Source organism: Gouania willdenowi, unplaced genomic scaffold (assembly GCF_900634775.1).
Source record: "Gouania willdenowi unplaced genomic scaffold, fGouWil2.1 scaffold_311_arrow_ctg1, whole genome shotgun sequence".
Lineage (NCBI taxonomy): Eukaryota > Metazoa > Chordata > Actinopteri > Blenniiformes > Gobiesocidae > Gouania > Gouania willdenowi.
The window spans coordinates 275,978-302,923 of record NW_021145072.1 but is presented as its reverse complement, the minus strand read 5'-3'; the positions used below and the strand labels follow the sequence as shown (position 1 = coordinate 302,923).

The 26,946-nt window shown below is 38.7% G+C and overlaps 1 long non-coding RNA gene across 1 annotated transcript; it reads left to right on the top strand.

Annotated features, from left to right (window-relative positions):
* Window positions 1-6,422: 6,422 nt before the first annotated feature.
* On the top strand, window positions 6,423-21,223 carry LOC114459417 (uncharacterized). Its single transcript, XR_003673340.1, has 3 exons — window positions 6,423-6,744; window positions 20,302-20,495; window positions 20,565-21,223. It is a non-coding gene; the product is annotated as an uncharacterized LOC114459417 (long non-coding RNA).
* Window positions 21,224-26,946: the final 5,723 nt, after the last annotated feature.

Genomic DNA, 26,946 nt, shown 5'->3' with positions numbered 1-26,946 from the left:
ATCTTCCGCTATGTATGTAGATTACACGCGATCCACACTTTTTTCCCTTCTGTTTCGCCAGAAACGGAACTCGCAAACTAGGCCAGATTCCCGGTCATAATTTCAATTTTACTTAGTCCTGAATGCGACACCGCACATAATTCGCACACATGTGCCCACATTCATACACCCGGGACTAATAGCTTTCATCCACACGACGATCTGGGGTACGGCTGCGCGTCGAAACCTTAGAATACAGGTTTAAGTCCTTTGTTAACGTGTCATTTTTGGCCCTTACTGGCCTCTCTGGGGGAAATCACGAATATACGCTTAATGGTCCCACAAAGTAGAATGGTCCTAGACCTACAGACCGTGGCCAAAAGAGGCGTTTGACGCCATGAACAAAGACCGCCATGTCCTATAACCCTTCCGCCGCCGGAAGCCCAGCCTGAAGTGTTTATGATGAGTGTTTTTGATGTCTCAGATGATGACTCTGCTTACTGATGACACCTACATATGTTTTTGTTGCTGTGCTGTGCTGACATTTATACCATGTGTGTTTTTGCTACTAGTGATATATATTCCACATTCATTGATCACCAATGATGTTAGTTGCTAAGGATATTTGATTTTATTGTGCAGTGTCCCCTGAAAAAAATAATGCTTATATCCATAGTGTTATAACGGTGTCAATATCATTTGTCCTACGGACCATGAGGTTGCGCTAGAATTACACTAATTTTGATTAATGTTTTATGTGTTTTGGGCTGTGCTAAAGTTAAACAACTTACTAACTAATTTCGCTTTTTTGTGTTGGACTTTGTCCAAAAAGAGTGGATTGTTGGGGCAGAATAATTAGTTATGCTTAATAATATAATTACTTATATTTTAATCCTTAAGCCTTGGGGTGTAACTTTTCATTGTGTGATTTCTCATGTCTTCAACTTTAACTTGTCTTCACTCTGGGTCAGACTGCCTTGTCCAAAGCACATGATATGCTTACACACACACTCACATAGTCCCCAAAACATTCCCAAGGACAGGTGCGTAGGCACTCTCTGTGTGCGCACTCACATGTCACACACACACGCCATACACATCCATTCATTCACACACACAAACACAAACGCACACTCCTCCGTCTCTATGACAACCGACAGATACAGGACTGGTTGTTTAGACCCAAAAGAACAAACTGTCTTTCCTTTTTTCTCCCTCTGTCCTCACCTCCTCCCTCTCTCTGTATCTCTATCTCCTGGGGGGAGGAGGGAGGGGGACTGAGGGGAATATACGTATTGGATCAGAACTGTCTCACTCTGTCATCGAACGTCTGGCCGGACGGACATAATTTTGTACTCTCTTTTTTTTACTTAGTCTTAGTCTTAATAAATCTTTTCTATAAAATCATCAATGCTTCTCCTGGATTCCATCATTCAACCAGAGCAATGAATCATGTCTCAAATGAGGTCAACCGTAAATTCTGCCGTAACAACTTTCAAATCCCTCTCTGAACCTCCATGGAGGTTTGATCATCCAGAATGGTATTTATTATATAAATCCACCAGTATTCACAGGCTGCCAAGTTTCAGAAAATGTCAAGAGTGAGATTTTAGTGACATGATGCATTCTGGGAAGAAAAACATGTCCTTTTTTAATATGACTTTGTCCTGTTTTAACGTTGATTTCTACCTTCAGACTGATGTCATCACCTCCATGACAGTGGCTCTCCCTGCACTGTGGCCTCCTAATGCTAGTTTTAATCAACCACAAATTCCAAATGAAAACTAACAAGAATTTTGACAAATATTATTTGTCAATATTTCATTTCAACCAATTGTCTATCATTTATCTGGGGACATGTCTCATGTTGTAGGTGTTTATCACAGATGTTGATGATGACAGAGGCAGGGGGCTCCCACTTAAAACACTGTGGCCCAAAGCAGTGCTACCTTTACCTCAGCTCTCCTTGTCTGCAACAGAAAGGACGTCATTAAAAAGATCATCATGTATAAACATTAAAACATCTTGTGATTTTCATCCTTTAAGTGATCACATGATCATATGCAGGTGTTATATTATAAAATGCTTTATAAGCACCACTTCAGTCCACATAAAGCTACAATCTGGAATAACAGCTGTATTTTATACAAGAGGAAAACTTTATTCTTTAAAGATTGGATTGAAAAGGGACAATAATACATTTAATGGATGACAATGGTAATATTTACAATCATTGTGATTTTAAAGATAAATGTTCTCAGAAACAACATTCATTAGTAGTCAGGGCTATTCCTATTGCCTTGATTCATTTCATTAACACTAGAAGTCCCACAGAGGTGTCAAATGAACTTTTTACCTATAAAACCCAGAGAGGTGTCATTTGACCCAAAGAGAACACAAAAATTATTTATTTTTAATGACAGTGTGGTGTGAGAAATGTGCAAAAGAACAACTGTGATTTGTTTTCAATGGTTTTTATTTAGAAGAATCTCCTTCATCCTCTTATTGAGACTCGTGACATACTTGGCACTGCCACGGTATCTCTCTCCTACATTTGCCACATGTGTATTTGTGGCAATGAACACATCGCACAGTTGCGCGATTGCTCTTGCAGCAATGGTTGATCTGACACTTAGCCCTTTTCCCAGGTCCAGGTGTAGGCGGTTGTTGTTGGCGCAGTTGCTCTTTGAGTGCCTTCTTTTCACTCACATGAGAGTTAGCCAACTCTCTTGCTAGCTGAACCAGGAAGTCCACCCGTCTCTCCTGCACCCCGGTGCATGCTTGATAAAGCAGATGTGCATTGAGTGCCGCCATGTCGATCATGTTGTAGAACACGGCGACTGGCCATCGCCGTGTTCCTGTGCGCACACTGTACTCCCGCACCATCTGGTCCATCACATCCACTCCGCACTTTGTGGTGTTGTATTGGGTGATGGTGTTTGGCTTCCTTTTGATGGTTTCCTCAGTCTCAACCACGCTGTGCATGCTGCTGAGAATGTAGACGGTCTTTTTTCGTTTGGGCGCATACACCGTCAGCGTGGCACCAGTGGTGGAAAACACCTAAAAAAGAAGAAATTGTTGTTATTATAGCGGTTTTAAACACAATGACACACTCAGAGGTGTTGATGGAATAAAAAAGACCAACAACATACCTGAGTGGTGAATTCCTTGCGGTCCATCTTTCTAGTTGACTGAGGAATTTCCCGGCGAATCTTGTTGACTGTCCCGAGGATGGTGGTTTTCCGGCTGAGCAGTCGTCGTGCAAGTGTCAGTGATGTAAAGAAATTGTCCGTGGTGACCGTCCTGCCTTTGTCCATAAATGGTTCCATCAGCTTCATCACCACACTCTCAGAAAGTCTCTCCTCACTGGGACGACTGGGGTCCTTTCCAAGATATGGGAGGACATTGCAGATGTACTTTGTTTTCAAATCACAAGCCACCCAAAACTTTATGCCAAATTTGTCGGGTTTTGTTGCAATGTACTGCAGGAAACAGCAGCGAGTCTTCGATGGGAAAAGCTGTTCATCAATTGTGATGTGTCGACCAGGGTTGTAGCATGTGATGCAGTTGGTAACAAACGATCCCCACACATCCGAAATTGCAGCAAACTTATCTGTCTGCACTCGCTCACTGCGCGTAAACATGTCATCAAATCGTAGGTGACGCATGATGTCTTGGAAACGGTTTCGTGACATAATTCCAGTGATAAGTGGGTTTCCCAGGCATGCTGACCAGCTGTCACGCAGAGATGGAACCTTGGTCACCCCCCTCAAAATAATAACAGAAATAAATGCCATTAGTTCATGGAGGATCATGAACCAGTCCGTCTGCTCCGTTTGCCGTGCATGCTGAATAGTCCATTCTTGAATGGGACGGAGCATGCCAACAGTAATGAAACAGAGGAAGCTCTGAAGGCGACTCCTGATTCTTCTTCTGGCCTTTGCTGTTGGCTCTCCATCTGCAGCGTACGGTTCCATTGGAGTGAAACGGAGAATTGTACCCACATGTTCTTCATGCCACACTGTGCCCTCTTTCGCCGTCTCTGTGGGCTCACTCTCCAACCGAGCTCTCTTTTCCAGATGAGGAGCAGTCGCGTCATCTGCAATGTGAACAAATTCAAATTATTCTTTTCTTCGGTTTTAAATAAAAATAAAGTCAGGAAATGAAAATAGGATGTTTGGGAAATCTAACCTGAAGACAGCTCAGAGTCCGAATCCGAATTTGGCTGAAGGTTTATGTCCTCCCCATCTGAGTCACAAGGGTTTGCATTGTTCAGGATCAATTCCAACGCTTCTTGAGTGGTAAACCTTCTCTGCATTTTGAGTAGAATAAGTGTGGAGTGTCAGCAGGTGGAAGCAGCCAGCTATTTATTCCCCACAGCACAAAAGGCTGCATGACAACATGGTATTCCAGTGGTGTCCAATTCCGGTCCTCGAGGGCCGCTAATCAGCACACCTTATTCAAATGATCATCCAGCTCTGCAGAAGCCTGATAATCATTTGAACCAGGTGTGTTGGAAGAGGTGACTCTGTTTCTTTCAATGTTTGTAGTCTGTGTTTGTTCTCCCCCAGCATCAAGCAGAACGAGTTAATAAACGGGGCATTGTGACTTTAGCTTCCAGGGCACTTCCCCCTAACATTCCAGACTTCCATTGTTAGAGTCAGGCTCTCCCCCCTGCTGATTTCTCAGGTGATTCATTTACAAATGAATAGAGGCAAATTGTAGCCATCAGAGTCGTCAGTTTGGTCCTAGAGTTCATTTGACCCTGCTCTGGGACTTCTGGGGGGATATAGAAATCCCTGGGACTTCTAGTGTTAAAGGAATATTACAGTATTCATCAGTATCCACAAAGATCAATAAACTGTTCATTGGTAGTTATTGTTTTTTAGACACTGTTATTTATTAAACAATGTTTTCATCTTCAAGTAAAGAGACAAATATTATCTTCAAACTTTTTTAGAAAACAGATTCTATCAAAGTTCGGACAAATATTTTTCATTTCCTTTATTTCTTAAAATGAAATTGATTAATTTTAAAACAATGAATGATGTTTATCCATGTAAATATATTTTTAATGATTATGTTTAATATGGATGATTACAGCTCCATGTTTAGTCAAACTAATAATGAAACTCAACAACACGTCTTTTTTTCCTGTTCTGTGGTGAAGAGGTTTTAGGAAAGAGTTGATGATTGGCTGCTCACACACACTGTGATACCTGGGTTTGATTAGCATTTGGTTACATTTGCTTTTATTTTGAAGGACAAGGATGTGGAATTTATATGTAGCAATTTGATGATATTTGGAAAATATTTGATACATAAATGTAATTTTTTAAAATTATCTCAAATGTTAAAGCTTTTAAAAGTGATCTTAAAAATGTGTTGAAGTCATTGAAAACATTACAAAACAGAAGAGAAAGTTGTAATGTACCCCTGTTATTACTATTATTATTATTATTATTATTATTATTGCTGCTTGGATAAGTGGATTGGTGTGATGTTTGTATATGAATTTAGACTGTACAGACTGATCAAAAGACAATACACAACATTGACAATCATGATAGAAACAGAAAAAACTAAACTTTAGGTTTAGAACAGACACATTTTACATAGTTTATAAACAGTTTCAACTCATTTAGAAAATGTAAAAACAGCTTCATTTTAAAATATCTACAAAATAAATCCATAACATATTTGTGTATTTATATGTACAAAAAAACTCAATTGTCTTACTATAAATATAAATATCACAAAACCAACAGTTACTCAATGTTAAACATTTAATGTACGAAATCACTACATGTGTAGATATTATTTAAAGAGTTTCTTGAGTCTTCAGCAAACACAAATATATCATTAGAATATTTTTACTGAAATCAGAGGGAATAACTTTTAAAATATAATTTATTTTCAAAGGAAGAAGAAAAGGATTATGTTTCAATGCTTGTTTAAATAATTTACTTTCCTTAGAAAATAAGTAATAAAACATATTCTTTTAAAAAATAAGGTAAAAGCAACTGTAGATTTAATGTGATCTACAGTGATTTTACTGTCAATGCTTGTACAATATTAATCTACAATATCTATTGTTTCTGAGAACAAACCAAACATAATTTAATCATAAATAAATCAACAAATTTCCTCTGAAATCTATTAAATCATCCACAGACCAAATGCTTCAGTCTGTAACTACTTTATTCACTCTTAAATCACCATTAAACACATTTATTCTAGAAAAGTTGTTTGTGACGTCAGCGCAACAGATGAGTGGTTGCCAGGTTGAGTATTTTCCCGCTGATTGTGAGATTATAAAATAACTAACTTAGTCATTAAACAGTTTAACGTTGGTTAAAGGTGATATTTATGTTTTATTTGGATGATGAACGGATGGTTTATGGGGCATTTCTGTGGATATTCAACATATTTCATGCGGGGAATTGTCGGTTGTATCTGGCAACCAGCTAGAGTCAGGAACAAAGCAGTGAAATGGAGGACGGACAGAGCTGGATGATGACTACCGTTAAACTAGAAGAAGAAGAGGAAAAGTAACAAATATTATTGAGGGAAGTGAAGTTGAGTATGAGTAAGACGGACAGTGATGATGATGATGATGATGATGAAGGCTGCAGGAGGAAAGCTGTGCTGGAGGAGCTTCGTCATCCCGACCATGTGTGGGACGGAATGTTTGCTCCAAAGATGGAGAAAAGCGGAGAAGAAGAAACGGAGGAGTTTTCAGATGTGTGCTCTGTGAAGGAAGAGGTTAGAACACTCCGTGTGTTTCCATTCATTCACTCACTCACTCACCACATTCATCCGCTGTTACACACACACTGGAGACTAGTTTAACTGGTGACCCACTTCATTCACACTCACATTTCTCTATCAATATGTGACGATGTAAAGGTGGAACAACCTGTGTGTACTCAGTGGAACACAGAGAACAAACTACAGAAAAACACACTTTATGTTAATGAGCTAAGGAGTGGGCAGGGACCGTCTACAAAGTCACACCCCCAAAGGAAGCGTCAACAATAACACCAATAACCCTGTGGACAGTCTTTATTATTGCTCTCTATTTACTACAGCAAATATAGTTAAGAAGATACTTTATCTGATTTATGTTTTCATAAATATCCAGTATTAATGTCAATAATTAGTAATAACAACAAAAATGTTTATTCATTTGTATTTTATTTAAAGTTTGTAAATAACCAATACTGTAATTAATAGTCATTTCATTTATTATCCTGTAAACCAGGTTCTCAACTGGTCTCACCCTGTGACCCACATTTTGCCACAGTCATTAAATCATGACCCACTTTTTTTTAGAACTCAACCAACAAAATTTAGTCTTTCAAAAATATCTGTCGACAACACACACACATAATATTTTTAAAAATATAAATCTATATATTTTCCTGTGCAACATGCATTTCACAGCATGCCTATCAAAAGAAAAGTTTATTTCAAAATAAAAGACAAGTCCATCATGAGGCATTAACTTAAGTATTTATTTATTTTGACCAGCTGTTCATGACCCACTTTTGTGTCCTGACCCAGGGTTTGCCCCAGAAAACGTGCTAAGTCTGGGGGTAGTGAAGTCCACTGGTGTTTAAAAAAAAATTGTTAAAAGTTGAGAGGAATTTTGAAATAATGACTTATGTGATATTATAAGCCATTTATTAACGATATTTAAACGTAGAGTCTTACAAAAAGGCACAGTCTTGAAATACGGTTTTAAAGAACACAAAAAAAATACAATTAAAATAAATAATATCAATTGTTTTCACCTAAGTGAAATCCTAGTGAATCTTAAATCAAGACATTGCTGATCACATTTCAAAGTAAAATAAATTAACATAAATAAAATCGTGTAAACATGGCCAACGAGTAAAACCAGGAAACTCAGTGATTGACAGCCTACATCATGAAAAACATGAAAGCTATTAGTTATTTTATCATATATATTTCATTTTAGTCAGTGTACTGTATTTACATTATTTATTGGTTACTTTTGCTTTCTGCATCTCAATGCTAGTGCCATGGTGTAGAGTCTAGGGCTGCAACTAATGACTATTTTAATAGTCGACGAGTCATTGATTATTGACCGACTAATCGGATAATAAATCGTACAGTTATTTACTCGATGTTGCTACAATCTTTTACATTTGGCTTGGGTCAAAGTACGATAAATAAAAACAATAAATAAATGAATAAAACAATTCTCAACTTAAAGTGTAAACAGGTTCCTTACAAACACAAATTAAACTGAATAAATCATCACCAGAATGTGCTTCATTAATAACATTTATTCATTATAAAAAGCTACAATATCTGCTGACTCATAGAGCTGATATTTTATGAAACATGTTTGATTATATGGGTCACTCTATTAGTGTTATTGTATATCATTTATTTATTTCTTCATTTATAATAAAATTATTTTAGAAAAAAAATAAAAAGCACATGAAAAGCAAAACTAACTACAATAGTGTTTTTATTGCTGCTGAATCTAGTTTATTTTATATCTGATGATGATTTACATAATGTTATGGTTGATAAATATCACTGATTTACTATAAATAAACTAGATCAGACTTGATGATTTAATCATATATATATTGAGAGTATACTAATGGGATATTCTGGTGTAATAATCACAATATTTACATTACTGTCTAACAGTGTTGGGAACGTTACCTTAAAAAAATAATTCGTTATAATTACTCACTACTTGTTCCAAAAAGTAACTGCGTTAGTAACTGAATTATTCTATAATAAAAGTAACTCATTACCAATGAAAGTAACTATTTGTGTTACTGTTAAAAAAAAAGTTGCTATATATCAAATAATTCAGATTTTTTAGATGTGTGTCGTTATGAGGTGCTTCATTAAATTTGAGTTGCTTACAATGCGCGCGCGGTCACATGAGTAAAAACACTGGCTCTGATTGGCTACTAGGGCTGTCAAAATTGCTCAAAAACTACGTTTGACTATTCCCTCTTAACTCCACCCCCAATATTCGAATTATTCGAATATCTTTTTTTTTTTTTTTTTAATTGCCAAAAAAAATATATATCTGGTTGCGCATGTTGTCAATAACGTGCATTAAGTCAATAACAGGACAAATTAATACAAAGATACATATTAAGTACTTGTTTTTTTTTAATTCAAGTTAAAACATTTGACAACCTTGAACGTATTAATGCCCGCACCGTCACGCTCTCTACGCATAACCAAATGTAGCAGGCTTCAGAAACATTTTTACAGTATAGAACTGAACGCTCCGAGCGAGCTGCTGTAAACATGGAACTTTTCTACACACTTTATTAATGAATATATATTCACTGAAGTACAGGAGCCTACGCTTTAGTAATATTTCCATTTAATGTGAAAAAAAATATGACAACAAATAACTTATACCCTGAGGTTCTTAAAAAATGAAGTGCTATTAAAACTGAAAAAGGCTACTTACATTCTTGGTGCTTGTATAAAAAAAGGAAACAAAACTGACTGTGCTATCACTGGCGTAGGATCAGGCCTCCAGGCCTACAGGTTATTTACCAAAAACACAAGACGGTCCACATTTGAAGGGGCCTGTGCTGATCTCTTTATTTACTATATTCTTAGCGGTGGAAAATACGCGTTCAGAGCGCACTGATGATCCGGGGATGGAAAGATATTTCTTTGCCATCTGAGCGACGTGAGGGTATCTCCCAGAGCCCAGAGTTTTCAACCACATGAGAGGATTTTGTTGCGGAGGAATTGGAGATTCTTGTTCATACATCGACATCTCTTTTTGAAGCAGCAGGCTGATGTCCTCCTGGTCTGGGCTGTCCGTGCAATACGTGTCTCTGAAGAGACACCCCATAGCAGATAACGCAGTTTTCTCAGCGGGTTGCGTTTGCTGATCACAGGGTTGTTCACTAGCGGCCTCACTGCCTGTGCCTTTGGCCACATTCACTTGTTTCATCTCCTCCAGAATAGCCACCTGCACCTGCCGTCTCTGCTCCTCTTTCAAATGAACGAGGCGTTGAAAGCGTGGATCCAGGTAACTTAAGCAGCATAAATGCACCCTTTTCCTGACAATAACGCTTCTCCAGATCTGTGGCGATTTAGACGTGTTTGGGTTAAAATCACTTTCACTGCTGCGGTCGAGTTGGGCTCTGCACTTTCTGTCATCTTCCATATGCACTGTGGGGACCTGACGTCACTCCTGCCACCTGTCTCTGACCCCTCAAGCAGTGCTAGCACAGCAGACAGCTGTGCCTGCTACCCATTGAACTATATAAAAACCTACCGTGGGCGTGTTTTTCCCATAATATACATATAATGTTTTTAGTAACATTCGAATATTAATTTTCACGTTCGCATTTCAATATTTTTTTACTATTCGAATATATATTCGAATTTAGAATATTCGTTGACAGCCCTATTGGCTACCATGGAACATGACGCCGCCTTAGCCAATCATAATCGCTCACCTTGTTTTTGACCCGCCTCCTCTTGCTGGTACATGTGTAAAAACACTGGCTCTGATTGGCTACCATGAAACATGACGCCGCCTTAGCCAATCATAATCACTCACCTTGTTTTCAACCCACCTCCTCACAACAGCTGAGTAAGAAGCCAGGGATGCTTTCAGATCACAGTTTATTCAATCAATGCATGTAACGCACCGCATTGAACGTTCAGTAATCATAACGGTGTTGTAACGGCGTAAAAAGTAATTAGTTAGATTACCCCGTTACTGAAAAACAAACGCCGTTATTCCAAACACTGCTGTCTAATGGGACCAGCTTTGTCTGTAAACACGTGAAATATAATTAAAAACATTGCATTTGAAGTTGGGACAGATGAATAGTGATGATAGTTTTATGCCAAAATTTATTTCACACTAAGTGTGACATGTTAGCTTTTATCTTTCCATAAAAGTGTTAAATCTGACCATTAATAAATCTGTGGCTCTCTGTGGTTTAATGATAGTAAGATGTGTAGTTTTTACTATAGTCTCTTCCTTTTATGAAGTGGTTAGCGTTAGCGCTTAGCCCAGTCTTATGTGTCGGTCACATTGTTGTTACTGGGAGCTCCCGGTAAGAGCGCTGAGCTCCCGGTTAAGAGCACTTTCCCTTCTCATTTTTGACTAAAACTGGTTGCTCAGGCCCCCCAGCAGCACTAGCCATCAGCTAACTCAGTGTTATGATGAGGGCACTATAAAATCCTTTTTATTTTTTCACAAATTCTGTTTTTTTTTTCCCAAGTTCAATGTTTTCCACATTAATTTTTAAAAATTACGTTTTTTTTTTTTTATAATACAAAATAAATACTAATAAATAAAAAACCATAATTAAAAATGTATGTCATAAATGAAGTAAAATACATTTAAAAGGTAGATTTAAGTTGTAATGACTGATTATTCTGACTGCTCCTTTTTAATTATTTATGTCATATAAAAATGTATGAGAACAACATTAATGTCATAGTCATCATATTTCCCCTCAGGGATCAATGGTTTGCTGAATCTGATCAGGTTTATTGTTTAAGTTAATTTAATCAAAACCTAATGTAAATGATCCTGATGACATCATTCATACCATAATGATGGTAAATGATTTTATATAGAGCTTTATCACCACTGAAACAGTCTCAAAGCGCTTTACACATCAGCTCATTCACCCAATCACTCTCACATTCACACACCAGTGGGACAGGACTGCCATGCAAGGCACTAGTCGACCACTGGGAGCAACTTAGGGTTCAGTGTCTTGCCCAAGGACACTTCGACACATAATCAGGTACTGGGATCGAACCCCCAACCTCTCAATCAGAAGACGACCCACTACCACCTGATCCACGGTCGCTGATAAGGTGATTACACACACCTTATCAGCGCTCCCCAGAACATTTCCCCATAAAAAAAACGTTCCTTGCCTCACGGTGACGGCGTTTTATGTTGATTCTGTTCATTTCCGCGTTGAACCGTTTTCATTGGTTGATTCCATTTCATTTCATTTCATTTTATTTATTCTTTTTTCATGGTAATGCAACATAAATTGGTACAACAATCCAGCAAACACAACAATAATACATTCCATGAAAAGAAGAACAGGAATAGGATGAAGAAAAAATCTTATAAACTCCTCCCCCATTCTTAACAAAAACGTTACAAATTAGATGGCCTCAACGATGCCAAAAGATAACAATAGCCCAGAACAGATGTAATCAACTTTCGATTTTAACAATTTTCACTTTTTTTATTATTTTTTTTATTTTATTTCTCAATTATTATAAATGATTTTGCTAAAACAACAGTTGTTGTAAATTTAACAATTTTCACATTCATCTTTAAACAAGTTAAGTATGTGCTGTTTATACTTATATTTGAATTGAAGAATATTTGAACAACATTTTAGATCATTTTCTAGAGAGTTCCATTGTATCACACCAGATACTGAGACACACATTTTTTTGAGGGTATTTCCTGCAAAAGGTTGTTTTAAGTCATTATTTCTTCTGCTTGTCTCACTGTTTACAGTAAAAAGGGTTTGAAGTCCATGCGGTAACAGACAGTGTTTTGCTTTATGAACAACTAATAAAGTTTGTAAAGCAACCAAGTCCATCAGTTTGAGTAGTCCTGACCTCAGAAACAGTCCTGTGGTATGCTCTCTTGGAGCAACTCCATTAATTATTCTTATAGCCATTTTTTGCAAAAGAAATAAGGGCGTTAAATTAGTAACATAAGAATCACCCCATATCTCCAAACAATACATTAAATATGGCAAAATAAAGGAGCAATATAGAATTCTCATTGCCTTGTAATTCAACATAAACTTTACTTTACTCAAAACAGCAATGTTTTTACAAATTTTATTTCTTACGTAAGCTATGTGTGACTTCCACTTAAATTTTTCATCAATGAGAACTCCTAAAAACCTCAATTCTGACACTCTCTCAATAGTTATTCCATTTAAAGTTAAATTAACACTATCAGGATATTTTTGATTTGTGAACAACATACATTTTGTTTTGCTTAAGTTTAACGACAATTTGTTTTTATTAAACCATTTCTGAAGTTGGACCATTTCTTGTTCAACAGTTTCCATTAATGTTCCTAAGTTCTTCCCCGATACAAAAAAATTAGTATCGTCCGCAAAAAGAACAAATGGTAAAATCTTTGATTCCTCACAGAGGTCATTAATATATAAAGTAAAAAGTTTGGGCCCCAGCACAGAGCCTTGAGGGACTCCACACTGTATTGTTTCTAACTTAGATTCATGACCTATATACTCTACATATTGTTGTCTATTTTCCAAGTAACTACTAATCCAGTTTAAAACTACACCTCTAATGCCATATGTACAGAACAGAACAGCTGTATTTATACTGAGAGTAGATTACACACAGGTGGCCTCTATTTAATTATTAGGGCAAGGTGTGAACATTCAGCAGTCATTAGGAATGTTTTAAAGGCAATTTCATGCACTCAGAAAAAAGCTGTATGAATACTTATGGATGCCTTTTCACTTTTCTATTTTTAAAATAATAACAGAATCATGTATCATTTTACTTTCACTTCATAGTTGTCTGTTAATTGTGTGTGAACTTTCAGTAAAAAATTCAAAATAAAATCTTTATGTTTATGGTTGTAAACCTGACAAAATGTGCAAAATTTCAAGGTGTATTAGTACTTTCGAGAGGCACTGTACACTAGGGCGCTATAGAATCCAGTGTGATGGCATCACGGAGTCAAACAATAAAAAAACGGAATCTACTGTTGAAATGGACAGAATCGGGTTAAAAAGGCATTAGAGGTGTAGTTTTAAATGGTCCTGATGACATCATTCTAGACCATAATGATTACACAAAAACAAATGGAGGCAAGGATGCATCAGTTATTTCACCACTAGGGGTCAGAATATTTGACAGTATCAGAAGTTATCATTAATCTACGATCTTTCAGACTCTACAATCCCTGGTATTGATGGTCTAGTACACACATTATCAGTGCTCCCCAGAACATTTCCCCATAAAAAAACATTCCTTGCCTCACGGTGACAGCGTTTCATGTTGATTCATGTTGATACTGTCATTAATCAATGTCATTAATAAATAGCTTAACCTCTGCAAACTAGCTTAGCCTCTGCTAACTAGCTTACTCTCTGCTTAATAGCTTAGCCTCTGCTAACTAGCTTTGTCTCTGCTAACTAGCTTAACCTCTGCTAAATAGCTTAGTCTCTGCAAACTAGCTTAGCCTCTGCTAACTAGCTTAGTCTCTGCTAACTAGCTTAACCTCTGCTAACTAGGTTAGTCTCTGCTAACTAGCTTAGCCTCTGATATCTAGCTTAGTCTGTGCTAAATAGCTTAGCCTCTGCTAACTAGCTTAACCTCTGCTAAATAGCTTAGTCTCTGCAAACTAGCTCAGCCTCTGCTAACTAGCTTAGTCTCTGCTAACTAGCTTAATCTTTGCTAAATAGCTTAGCTTCTGCTAACTAGCGTAGTCTCTGCTAAATAGCTTAGCCTCTGCTAACTAGCTTAGTATCTACTAACTAGCTTAATCTCTGCTAACTAGCTTAGCCTCTGATAACTAGCTTAGTCTGTGTTAAATAGCTTAGCCTCTGCTAACTAGCTTAGTCTCTGCTAACTAGCTTAGCCTATGCTAACTAGCTTAGCCTCTGATAACTAGCTTAGTCTCTGCTAACTAGCTTAGCCTTTGCTAACTAGTTTAGCCTTTGCTAAATAGCTTAGCCTCTGCTAAGTAGCTTAGCCTCTGCTAACTAGCTTTATTTCTGCTAACTAGGTTAGCCTCTGCTAACTAGCTTAGTCTCTGCTAACTAGCTTAACCTCTGCTATATAGCTTAGTCTCTGCAAACTAGCTTAGCCTCTGCTAACTAGCTTAGGCTTTGCTTAATAGCTTAGCCTCTGCTAACTAGCGTTGTCACCGCTAACTAGTTTAACCTCTGCTAACTAGCTTTGCCTTTGCTAAATAGCTTAGCCTCTGCTAACTAGCTTAGTCTCTGCTAACTAGCTTAACCTCTGCTATATAGCTTAGTCTCTGCAAACTAGCTTAGCCTCTGGTAACTAGCTTAGTCTTTGCTTAATAGCTTAGCCTCTGCTAACTAGCTTTGTCTCTGCTAATTAGCTTAGTCAATGCTAACTAGCTTAGCCTCTGCTAACTAGTTTAGCCTTTGCTAAATAGCTTAGCCTCGGCTAAGTAGCTTAGCCTCTGCTAACTAGCTTTATTTCTGCTAACTAGGTTAGCCTCTGCTAACTAGCTTAGTCTCTGCTAACTAGCTTAACCTCTGCTATATAGCTTAGTCTCTGCAAACTAGCTTAGCCTCTGCTAACTAGCTTAGGCTTTGCTTAATAGCTTAGCCTCTGCTAACTAGCGTTGTCACCGCTAACTAGCTTAACCTCTGCTAACTAGCTTTGCCTTTGCTAAATAGCTTAGCCTCTGCTAACTAGCTTAGTCTCTGCTAACTAGCTTAACCTCTGCTATATAGCTTAGTCTTTGCAAACTAGCTTAGCCTCTGCTAATAAGCTTAGTCTCTGCTTAATAGCGTAGCCTCTGCTAACTAGCTTAGTCTTTGCTAAATAGCTTAGCTTCTGCTAACTAGCGTAGTATCTGCTAAATAGCTTAGCCTCTGCTAACTAGCTTAGTATCTACTAACTAGCTTAAGCTCTGCTAACTAGCTTAGCCTCTGCTAACTAGCTTAGTCTCTGCTAACTAGCTTAACCTCTGCTAAATAGCTTAATCTCTACAAACTAGCGTAGCCTCTGCTAACTAGCTTAGTCTCTGCTTAATAGCTTAGCCTCTGCTAACTAGCTTTGTCTCTGCTAACTAGCTTAACCTCTGCTAAATAACTTAATCTCTGCAAACTAGCTTAGCCTCTGGTAATTAGCTTAATCTCTGCTTAAGAGCTTAGCCTCTGCTAACTAGCTTTGTCTCTGCTAATTAGCTTAGTCACTGCTAGCTAGCTTAGCCTCTGCTAATTAGCTTAGTCTCTGCTTAATAGCGTAGCCTCTGCTAACTAGCATAGTCTCTGCTAAATAGCTTAGTCTCTGCTAACTAGCTTAGCCTCTGCTAATTAGCTTAGTCTCTGCTTAATAGCGTAGCCTCTGCTAACTAGCGTAGTCTCTGCTAAATAGCTTAGTCTCTGCTAACTAGCTTAGTCTTTGCTAAATAGCTTAGTCTGTGCTAAATAGCTTAGCCTCTGCTAACTAGCTTAGTCTCTGCTAACTAGCTTAGCCTCTGCTAACTAGCTTAGTCTTTGCTAAATAGCTTAGTTTCTGCTAACTAGCGTAGTCTCTGCTAAATAGCTTAGCCTCTGCTAACTAGCTTTGTATCTACTAACTAGCTTAATCTCTGCTAACTAGCTTAGCTTCTGATAACTAGCTTTGTCTGTGCTATATAGCTTAGCCTCTGCTAACTAGCTTAGTCTCTGCTAACTAGCTTAGCCTCTGATAACTAGCTTAGTCTCTGCTAACTAGCTTAACCTCTGCTAAATAGCTTAGTCTCTGCAAACTAGCTTAGCCTCTGCTAACTAGCTTAGTCTCTGCTTAATAGCTTAGCCTCTGCTAACTAGCTTTTTCTCTGCTAACTAGCTTAACCTCTGCTAAATAACTTAATCTCCGCAAACTAGCTTATCCTCTGGTAACTAGCTTAGTCTCTGCTTAATAGCTTAGCCTCTGCTAACTAGCTTTGTCTCTGCTAATTATCTTAGTCACTGCTAACTAGCTTAGCCTCTGCTAATTAGCTTAGTCTCTGCTTAATAGCGTAGCCTCTGCTAACTAGCGTAGTCTTTGCTAAATAGCTTGGCCTCTGCTAATTAGCGTAGTCTCTGCTAAATAGCTTAGCCTCTTCTAACTAGCTTAGTATCTGCTAACTAGCTTAGTCTCTGCTAACTAGCTTAGCCTCTACTAACTAGCTTAGTCTCTGTTAAATAGCTTAGCCTCTGCTAACTAGCTTAGTCTCTGCTAACTAGCTTAGCCTCTGCTAACTAGCTTAGTCTCTGCTAACTAGCTTAGTCTGTGCTAAATAGCTTAGCCTCTGCTAACTAGCTTAGCCTCTGCTAACTAGCGTAGCCTCTGCTAACTAGCTTAGTCTCTGCTAACTAGCTTAACCTCTGCTAAATAGTTTAGTCTCTGCAAACTAGCTTAGCCTCTGCTAACTAGCTCACTCTCTGCTTAATAGCTTAGCCTCTGCTAACTAGCTTAGCCTCTGCTAACTAGCTTAATCTCTGCTAACTAGCTTAGCCTCTGATAACTAGCTTAGTCTGTGCTAAATAGCTTAGCCTCTGCTAACTAGCTTAGTCTCTGCTAACTAGCTTAGCCTCTGCTAACTAGCTTAGTCTCTGCTAACTAGCTTAACCTCTGCTAAATAGTTTAGTCTCTGCAAACTAGCTTAGCCTCTGCTAACTAGCTTACTCTCTGCTTAATAGCTTAGCCTCTGCTAACTAGCTTACTCTCTGCTTAATAGCTTAGCCTCTGCTAACTAGCTTTGTCTCTGCTAACTAGCTTAACCTCTGCTAAATAGCTTTGTCCCTGCAAACTAGCTTAGCCTCTGCTAACTAGCTTAGTCTCTGCTAACTAGCTTAACCTCTGCTAAATAGCTCTGTCTCTGCAAATTAGCTTAGCCTCTGCTAACTAGCTTAGCCTCTGATATCTAGCTTAGTCTGTGCTAAATAGCTTAGCCTCTGCTAACTAGCTTAGTCTCTGCTAACTAGCTTAGCCTCTGCTAACTAGCTTAATCTTTGCTAAATAGCTTAGCTTCTGCTAACTAGCGTAGTCTCTGCTAAATAGTTTTACCTCTGCTAACTAGCTTCGTATCTACTAACTAGCTTAATCTCTGCTAACTAGCTTAGCCTCTGATAACTAGCTTAATCTGTGCTAAATAGCTTAGCCTCTGCTAACTAGCTTAATCTCTGCTAACTAGCTTAGCCTCTGCTAACTAGCTTAGCCTCTGCTAACTAGCTTAGTCTCTGCGAACTAGCTTAGCCTCTGCTAACTAGCTTAGCCTTTGCTAAATAGCTTAGCCTCTGCTAAGTAGCTTAACCTCTGCTAACTAGCTTTATTTCTGCTAACTAGGTTAGCCTCTGCTAACTAGCTTAGTCTCTGCTAACTAGCTTAACCTCTGCTATATAGCTTAGTCTCTGCAAACTAGCTTAGCCTCTGCTAACTAGCTTAGTCTTTGCTTAATAGCTTAGCCTCTGCAAACTAGCGTTGTCACTGCTAACTAGCTTAACCTCTGCTAACTAGCTTAGCCTTTGCTAAATAGCTTAGCCTCTGCTAACTAGCTTAGTCTTTGCTAACTAACTTAACCTCTGCTATATAGCTTAGTCTCTGCAAACTAGCCTAGCCTCTGCTAATTAGCTTAGTCTGTGCTTAATAGCGTAGCCTCTGCTAACTAGCTTAGTCTTTGCTTAATAGCTTAGCTTCTGCTAACTAGCATAGTCTCTGCTAAATAGCTTAGCCTCTGCTAACTAGCTTAGTATCTACTAACTAGCTTAATCTCTGCTAACTAGCTTAGCCTCTGCTAATTAGCTTTGTCTCTGCTAACTAGCTTAACCTCTGCTAAATAGCTTAGTCTCTGCAAACTAGCGTAGCCTCTGCTAACTAGCTTAGTCTCTGCTTAATAGCTTAGCCTCTGCTAAGTAGCTTTATCTCTGCTAATTAGGTTAGTCACTGCTAGCTAGCTTAGCCTCTGCTAATTAGCTTAGTCTCTGCTTAATAGCGTAGCCTCTGCTTTTTAGCGTAGTCTCTGCTAAATAGCTTGGCCTCTGCTAACTAGCGTAGTCTCTGCTAAATAGCTTAGCCTCTTCTAACTAGCTTATTATCTGTTAACTAGCTTAGTCTCTGCTAACTAGCTTAGCCTCTACTAACTAGCTTAGTCTCTGCTAAATAGATTAGCCTCTGCTAACTAGCTTAGTCTCTGCTAACTAGCTTAGCCTCTGCTAACTAGCTTTATCTCTGCTAACTATCTTAGCCTCTGCTAACTAGCTTAGTCTTTGCTCAATAGCTTAGCTTCTGCTAACTAGCGTAGTCTCTGCTAAATAGCTTAGCCTCTGCTAACTAGCTTAGTATCTACTAACTAGCTTAATCTCTGCTCACTAGCTTAGCCTCTGACAACTAGCTTAGTCTGTGCTAAATAGCTTAGCCTCTGCTAACTAGCTTAGCCTCTGCTAACTAGCTTAGTCTCTGCTAACTAGCTTAACCTCTGCAAAATAGCTTAGTCTCTGCAAACTAGCTTAGCCTCTGCTAACTAGCTTAGTCTCTGCTTAATAGCTTAGCCTCTGATAACTAGCTTTGTCTCTGCTAACTAGCTTAACCTCTGCTAAATAGCTTTGTCTCTGCAAACTAGCTTATCCTCTGCTAACTAGCTTAGCCTCTGATATCTAGCTTAGTCTGTGCTAAATAGCTTTGCCTCTGCTAACTAGCTTAGTCTCTGCTAACTAGCTTAGCCTCTGCTAACTAGCTTAGTCTTTGCTAAATAGCTTAGCTTCTGCTAACTAGCGTAGTCTCTGCTAAATAGCTTAGCCTCTGCTAACTAGCTTTGTATCTACTAACTAGCTTAATCTCTGCTAACTAGCTTAGCCTCTGATAACTAGCTTAGTCTGTGCTAAATAGCTTAGCCTCTGCTAACTAGCTTAGCCTCTGCTAAATAGCTTAGCCTCTGCTAACTAGCTTAGTCTCTGCTAACTAGCTTAGTTAGCTTAGCCTCTGCTAACTAGCTTAGCCTCTGCTAAGTAGCTTAGCCTCTGCTAACTAGCTTTATTTCTGCTAACTAGTTTAGCCTCTGCTAACTAACTTAGCCTCTGCTAACTATCTTAGCCTCTTAGTTGACTTTGTCACATTTTATTTGACATTAATAATTAATAATGGACATTTACAAATATTGTACATGATATGAGTGATAACACGTGTTATACAATAGATGTAACTTAATTTTTTTACATGTCCTTTGGTGTACCATGGGTACATATAGTTAGTGAACCACTGTCCTAAGGTACCGAGGTTTTATATTTAGAAATAATGTAAAATTAATGGTTCTCACAGAAACTAGATTATGTTCTGGGTTCTTATCATTTCAATTAAACATTTATTTTGTATTTTTCTATGAAATAAGTAAAGTGAGATTACACATATATATTTTACATGGTTAACTATAAATAAATAGTTTTTATAAAACTTTTTCCTGTTTCACTTTGTACAGTTTTGAAGTTTACTAACATAATGTCACTAATTTAATGTTGTCTTTCTATTATTACACTTACAGCCAATACATGTTGTTCTCTAACTAACATGTGCTATTGTTCACAGATTGTGCTCAGGGATTCAAACCAGTGAAGATTCAGAGATACCAGTACACCTGTGTGGCAGGTACAGCCTTGTGCAGCCACGTGGCAGCTCTACCGTACCAGACGGCCCACTACTCCCAGCTGAGGATTACATCTGTTCTCCCAGTGTTCAGCTGTACAGAGACTGAACAGAAGTGGTACAAAGCAGTTACCATGGTAACCAACCTTTTAATCACACGTCTTTCTTATTTATGACATGACTTGTTTGTGTGTTGTTTTTCACAGAAGTAACTTATATAAAGGCATCAACTACACTCTACCAGACATCTCTACTCTGAAAGTTCAGGACGTGTATGATGGACTCACTGCTGATGAAGCTCCATGATCACTATGATGGACGTCTCCAGTGATGTTCTTCTGGTATAATCCATGTTTGGTCAGGTGTAAGAGGTAAGTGTGCTGTCATACCAGCTGCCAACAAGGACAGTCCCCAGGCCCCGCCCACATACAGTAGCCCCTCCTCTCCCACAGCTGCCACTCTGTGATTATAGGCTGGGACCCTCTACCTGTGCATTCATCTGCTCTGAACATCAACACCATCATATGGCGTCTCTTGAAACATCTTTGGTGACATCACACCAAACTGAGAACATCACAGTAGAGCAGAGTTCCAGTGCTGAGTGGCACCAACTAAGGAGGTGCTGCATTACCCCCACCATATTCAGAGAGGTCTGTCACACCAGGGGGGAAAGCTCTGCTGAAAACCTCACCAAAAGGCTTCTGAGACCATCCAGTCAGACTGATGACTATGGGGAGACATTTGTCTCAAAAACATTCACAAATAGATTCACAAGTTTTACATGTGTTTTTCAAATCCACAAATATATTTACAATTTTGACATGTACTTTTTAGATTTTCACATGTTTTTCAGATTTTCACATGTTTTTCAGATTTTCACATGTTTTTCAGATCCACAAATACATCAACAATTTACACACGTGTTTTCTCATTTATGTGTGTATTTATCATGAATTATCATGTGTAAATCCTCAACTGTGATTGTGGATTGAGCAAAGTACGTTTGTGGATCGGCCCGGGAATATAAAGAGAACCAATATTACAAATTTGGAAATATAAAAACAATCAATAATAAAAATGTGGAAATATAATGAGAATCAAAAATGAAAAAAATATACAAAAGTAGTATATTTGTTTTCCATTTTGTGCTTTTTCTGTTTTGTCTTTGTCTTTTCCGTTTGTGTTTTGACATTGCTTCTACTTCATGACTCAAGCTGTCGGTAAAAGCAAAGGTCAATTCAATGGTCATTCTGCCAAGGCTGACTAGTCGATACCTGATCACATGATTCCTCTTCTCTTGGAGGGAAAGTTAAAAATGGGAGACGTGGATGAATTGAGAAGAGGCGTTCAACGACAGTTATTTGCAATATCTCGGTATGTGGAGGAAAATTCTCCAACGGACTATATTTTAAGGTTGGTGGAAGATGTCATGGAAAGTCTTGGAGAAATATCTGCGCTGACAAATGCAGACATGGACGAAGCTGTGTGGTGCAATCTTGAGGAGGTAAGTGTAAAATACGATGCCGTCATGTTGTCGGTCAGCTTTGTACACAAGTTTTAAGAGGGACAAAAGCTACATCATGACTCTGATTCACATATTAGCATTCAGCCCTAATTAGCAGCCACAGCCAAAGTTAGCCCCTGCTATGGGCAGACCTGTGTTCAGCTCACACAAACAGACAGATTAGAGCTCAGACACACAGTGTGTCCCAGAGCAGGGATTAGGATGATCCATGGTCTTCTTAAATCACAGGGTGTACAATTGCAAAGTGAGTATTGATGCTGGATTTTTCCTGATCAAAGATGCAATTTAAAATGTACCAAGTATATAATTGACCCAATGGAAATAAATGTAGAAGTGATACATCAATGAAATATTTCAATATTTTCTTTGAAATGCTGTTAATAAAGATTTCCTTTGCAGACAGGTTCCTGGGCCCTGGTAGTCCTCAGTGTTTAGAGCTATAAGGACAACTTCAGGGCCTGAAGACCTGTCAATGAAATAAAAACATTTATATCATTGTAATAACAAACCATGCATTGCTGTCTTAAAAAGATTGTACATCTTGTAGTGTTGACTTTTGACAACATGTGCAGGCAAGGTAAAATAAATAAATAAATAAATAAATGAAGACCTGTCAGAGACAGTTTAAATGGTAGCATGGTAATACAGTAATAGATCCTTTTATAAATGCTCCTTGCATTGTGTGTTTCTGGATATACAGGAATGAAAAACTTGAAATGAGAAGCAACAATTATGGTTATGTCATTGGCAGTGATAGAACTTATAACAATAATAAATTCAAATGTGCTATTGTGAGCAGCTAGACAGATAGAAGTACTACTTTTAAAAACATTAGGACTGTAGGTTGAATATTTTACAAGTTATGACAATGTGTTGACAAAGAGTTGAAGGTAAAGCTGTCCCTCTACTCTAGAAGTTGGTCAAAGCTAAAAATGGAACTCATTGAAGGGCTGTGAGTCAAAAACGGTTAAAGATACAGAAAAGTTGAAGGTATTCACTAAAAATGAACAAAAAAGCTGAACATTTTAAAAGTTGAAATGGGTTTAAGAACTGCTGACCAGTGGAACGTTACATTTTCATTAAAATTAATTAAAAAGTTGAATAGTTTAAAAAGTTGAAAAGTTATTAAAAAAAACTCAAATTAAAAATGACAAAACACCACAAACACATCTAAAGTGTAGTCTGTAAATCTGCCTCCATCTACATTTTAGTTTCTATAATCAACATCAGATGATGCGTCATACTGTCTTGCCAGCGGATAGCGGTCCACCTGATCTGATACATGCTTGGTAACAGAATATCGTTCTGAACAAATGTTTCAGTCTATGATATTAATATTGTACGTTCCCTTAGAGTGAGGGTTGTTAGAGGCTGCCCTTGTCAACGTACAGAATCGCTCCCGAATTCTAATTAGGTTGGAATCCGGTGGAAGTGGATTTGAGAGATGTCCCGTTTAGATGTGGCAAACCCTCTAGGCTCCAAGATGGTCATTTACTTTCTAGTTGAGTAGTGTTTGTGTTTGTTTCCCAGTACTCCCAGCCTTTTGTTCTAAAAAGGTGAGGTTGAGTGTACTTCTGTTTTTTTTTTGACTTTCTGAGTCTAAAAAAAGTATGGTTTTGAGCTTGGCTCCTGGGTTGTATTTATACAATTCTAGTTGAGCAGTGTTTGCGTTTGTGTTTCTGGACGGCGTTCTGAGGGCTCCCGTTCTATACGGTTAAAGCGGCTCCTGGACTGTTATTTTACTGTTTTTTATATATATATATATATATATATATATATATATAATACCACATTCAGTGGAATGACTTGCTTTGACCTGGACTGACCTTACTGTTCATTTTCAGTGTCCATGTTTTTGTTGTCTGTGTAAACTCGTTGTTGTGTACGCTTGTCTATGTCTTCGTTGTTGTTATTGTGTTTTTTTTTTTCAATATACAGGACGCTGGCTGTATATTCAAAGGATATATATATCATTTTGAAGCTAAATTGGTGGCAAAAGTGTCTCCTATTCTGTGTCTGAACCAGAGTTAAACAAGATTATTGGCCCTTTTAAGGTTAGACAGAATTAAAGTGAAGTTGAGTCGAACAATCAAATGTATGACAATAACGATGCTAATGGTTTACCCTGACAGACAGCAAAGGTGGATCCAAGGTTATTCTACTGGAATATAATCATTTTGTTTCTTGATTTGGTCGTTGATGGCGACCAAAAGTGGAAAATGTTATGGCAAATGTGTGTTGATGTGAACAATTTGTCATGTGTAAATACACAATGACTGCATTATATTGTTGTGCTTTTGAACAGAGACGTTGCTCCTTTGCTGAGTCATGTTAGATTAGATTATCCACAGTACAGACAGTGTAATCACAGCAACACACAGTCTCTGCTGAAGGCCTCATACCAAAAACTCACATTTTTTCACACACACACAGATGAGCTCCATCTAATCAAGGCCAAACTCAAACTCACATGTGGAATCACATGCAGATACACACACACACACACACACACACATACTCACTCACACTCACACCACACACACATACAGACACACACACACACCAATTGACGCACACACATTATCAGACAGACAGATATCATTGCTCCAACGTCTCCACTGTTGGGAACATCTGACTCCCTCCTTTTCTTTCATCAGGGTGAGACTTTTCTCTATCAGTATAAAGTTGAAGCTGTGGAACTTTCCCAGTTAGTTGCCTTTCGTTCTTACAGGATGGAAGCTTTTTATTTAGTTTATAATAAATCCTTTCTTTATAAAATCATCATGCTTTGACTGGACTTCATCATTCAACCAGGGCACAAATCATGTCTCCAAAGGAGATCAACTGGAAATTTGCCGTGACAGTCTGACAGGTAGGATTTAAACCAACCCAGCGCTGTTTCTTTAATCCCAAAAACACTTTCCAGTCTCTGCAGCAGTAGATGATGATCCACTGTATCGAAGGCTGCACTGAGATCTAAGACATACCTGTCAAGTATCCCGTTTTGGCCTGGAAACTCTCGTATTTTACCTCTCTTTCCCGCCATCTTCACGTATCATTATTTTTCCGTAAATATCCCGTATTTTAATGTAATAAAAATTAAAAGATGTCGCGAGAACTGCCACCTGAATTAGCCTGGGCGGCAGCTCTCGTGAGATTAGTGCCGACAGCAGCAACAAACCCAGAAACAACTCAGAACAGAGATGAATGAATGAAGACGTTCCAGCTAAAAAAACTAAGAACTGTTGTAAATACGTTGTAAAATGTGACAGAGTTTAACTTCCTAAAGAACAGCAGGATGGGACACAGTTACACAATCTGTTAGACTAGTAACTTTTAGCATCTACCACAGCGGAAGGAACCACGTAAGTCACCATGAAAAATCAGCCAATCACAAGCTCCACAAATATACACTGCTTTAAAAAAGTGTTAAAGAATGTAAAGTCTGTAATAAATGTGTCTATATGACTCAGAGTTTCACTTTTTATCCGAGATCTTAGATTGTATATCCTGTATCAAAAACTGGTTGTCATCAAATTATCTCCAGATAAATTCAAACAAAACAGAAACTCTGATCATTGCTCCTGATAAAAACATCCTCTAATTAAAAACTCTCTTGGTGATCTGGGCTCATCTGTTAAAACCAGCCTCAGAAACCTTGGGGTTGTTTTTGATCAGTCCATGTCTTTGGAGGGACATTGTCGTCAATTGACTAAAAACTGTTTTTACCACCTGAGAAATATCTCTAAAGTGAGGCATCTTTTATCAAAATCAGATCTGGAACTGGTCATACATGCATTTATATCATCTCGTATTGACTACTGTAATTCTGTTTTTTTTTTTACTTGTCTGCACATGCTGTCAAAGGTCAACACCACAGGAAGTGCAATCATTATGAGACAGCAATGCATATTTTGTTATTGCAATAAAATACATTGATTTATTTTATTGCTTAATTTTGACCATCACCAGCCCTCCCTAAGGAAGGGTAAGAAATCTTTTATTATAGGGAGGATATAAAAAGGGAGAGGAGTGTTACACCTAAGTGGAGGGGGAGGGGAAGGGGAGGGGAAAGGGAGCAGGGAGGAGAGACTCAAGGCAGGAAATAGAAAAGGTGGGGAAGAATAGACTGTTTTGCAGTGAGGGTGAGATGTGAGGCTGTAGAATATATTGTGCTTATTATGTTGAGTAATCCAGCCAGTATGGTGACAAGTGTGAAGCTTAGCTATAATGGTGGTGGCTGTGAACAGAGGGAATGAGTGAATGGTAGTACCTAAAGCAGGTATTTGGGATTAACGTGTCTAAGGTTAAGCCCAGTATGAGTTTTATCCCACATCCCAAGGCGTGCCAGTGCATCGTAGACCAGTGTATGTGCAAGAAAAAAAAAGGAAAAACCGCTACTGCAAGCCCAGGAACTGCCCTGGGCCTGCAGATGCAGCCAGGCCAGCAGAAAGAGCGGAGGCCAGGGAGCCCTAGGCAACCCCCCAGATGCCCCCAAGATCCCAGGCCGAGAGGCAGCCACCGCCCCCCATACACACATCCGAGGAAGCCCCAAGCAGCCGGGCACCCAGCGCATCCCCCCACCGACCCCAACCCCCAACCCCAAGGCCCCCCGCCAGCATCCAGCCCCCCCCCACCCACCCACACCCAAGCACCCAACCCCTTGAGGGAAGGGCCCAGAGAGCCCCCCGCCCAAGACCCCAGCAGAGGAGCCAAGGCCCCTGCCCAGCAGAAGGCCAGAGCCGCGCGGAACGGGCAGCCGGCGGGCCCAGAGCCAGCAGGGTCCGGACCCCAGGCCAGACTACTCTAATTCTGTTTTTACTTGTTTTAATAAGTCGACCCTAAACAGACTCCAGATCATTCAGAACGCTGCTGCCAGACTTTTAACTGGTGCTTCTAGAACATCCCACATCACCACCATTCTTGCTACTCTGCACTGGCTTCCAGTTAAGTTTCGCATAGAATATAAAATATTAGTTCTCACGTTCCGAGCATTACATGGTCAGGCCCCTAAATATATCTCAGACTTGTTGTACCCCTACTCATCAGGGAGATGCCTTCGG